Raw genomic sequence first — 1,943 nt, forward strand, 5'->3', positions numbered from 1 at the left:
GTCACTGCTGCGTTTTGGAAAACGCTGTTCCCTTTACTGGGAACTCGTCTGCAGATGTCCACTGCGGATCATCCGCAGACAGACGGCCAAACAGAGCGCGTCAATCGAGTGCTCGAGGACACTCTGCGCAGTGTGTGCGCGGCAGCGCCACGTACGTGGTCGACGCAGCTTCCAGTTGTTGAGTTTGCGCTCAACAACGCGGTGCACGCGTCCACGGGGTTCACGCCGTTCTACTTGAACGGCTTCCGCCACCCCAGAGTGCCTCTCACTCTTCGAGGAAACACTGACTCCTCTATTCTAAGTGGGGGAGAGGCTCGGAAAGCCCTTTCCTCCCAGGTCTCGGATGTGAGGCCAGTTTCGCTGCGGAAACAGGTGGAATCCTTTATGGATACCAAGCTGAACATTGTCAGCAGGGTCCGCGATGCCATGGCAGCGGCCCAAGATAAACAAAAGGAGTACTCGGACAAACAAGGAAGAGGAAACTGAAGTATATTTGAGATTGGTGACTTAGTGTTACTAGACACGAGGAACCTACCTCTAGACACTGTTAGCTCTGTCGGCAGCAACAAGCTGAAGCACCGCTTCATCGGACCTTTTGCAGTCCTGGCCAGACATGGTGCGTCGTACACCATCGACCTTCCAAAGTCAATGACGACGCACCCGACGTTCTATGTCGGACGTCTTAAGCGGTACTTTGACCCGCAGGGGGTTGCTGACTCGCAGACCCCCCTTGACCCAGCTCCTCGAAGCGAGGGCCGGTCACAGTCGTCGACGAGGGCGTCGGAGCAGGCACCCAAGCCTCGGTCGGGACGGCAAGGCTGCGGTCAAGACCGTACGCCGGAGGGGCTCCATACGAACGGACCCCGGCGCCATACGCCGAGTACGCTGAGTACGCCGGGTACGCACCATACGCGTACGTCTGGGAGTGTGCCGCAGGCGGCTCCGGACGTGGCAACAAAGCCTCGATCCGTCGGATCATGCGAAAGGCCTCGTCCAGATCGGACGAAGAGGCCCGGCGGTCCACCCGCAGGTGCAGGCTCGCGACCTCTCGCTCCACCAGGTCCAGGCGACCCGCAAGACGAGCGAGCTCGCCCTGATTCCCGGCCTGGGCGGCAGCATTACCGCCAGTCCCAAGGCCAAGTGCAATCTCAAGCACGAGGAGACGTTGACGGAGGCGGTCAACCTCAGGGTCCCGTGTCGGACCCGCAGTCGGAGCACTCGAACGAGAGTGGCTCTCGGGAGGCGCCGAGTACTCGTACTCGTACGAGGGCACCTCCGCCCCTGCTTGACCGGAATGGAGAAGTCCACTTCCACGTGGAGCGGATCCTCCAGGAGCAACGGTGTCGCGGGAAGCGACAGCTCCTCGTGAAGTGGAGGGGTTATGCCCACTCCGAGAACTCGTGGGAGCCGATTGAACGGCTCCTGATTGACTGCCCGAAGGCTGTCTCAATCTGGGAACAGAAGCGGCGGCAGCTTCATAAGTAGTCCGGGGCTTCTTGCCCGAACGGGGTACGGATGATGAATACATACCGTACCCGCGCTCATCGTGAGCGCTAGAAGCCGCGCGCTTCAGGATGTCCCTTGGCAGCATACGCTTGCTGATCAAGTGGGCAAACCTCACACGAAGATCACGCTGGTCCAGGATGTGGGACAGCTGCTGATCTTCATGGAGTTCCCATAACTCCGTGGGCGAGTACTTGAGAGTCTCCACCCACGCCCAGAACATGTCCTCACAAGAACTCCATGTGGGACAGTTCTCAGGCATAACCCAGGGGTATCCCCAAACAGGATAGAGACCACCCCGGGTCTCGGGCTTCTTACGACAAGTCGTGAAGTCCTTAAGGGGAATGCGGTGTGGCGCGAGAAGCACACACCGAGCAGCCTCCACGTTGTCGACAACATCTGTTCTTTCTGAACAAGGGCTCGTTCCTAGATGCCCCTAG

This window comes from Phytophthora infestans, genomic scaffold (genome assembly GCF_000142945.1).
Source record: "Phytophthora infestans T30-4 supercont1.20 genomic scaffold, whole genome shotgun sequence".
Taxonomy (NCBI): domain Eukaryota; phylum Oomycota; class Peronosporomycetes; order Peronosporales; family Peronosporaceae; genus Phytophthora; species Phytophthora infestans.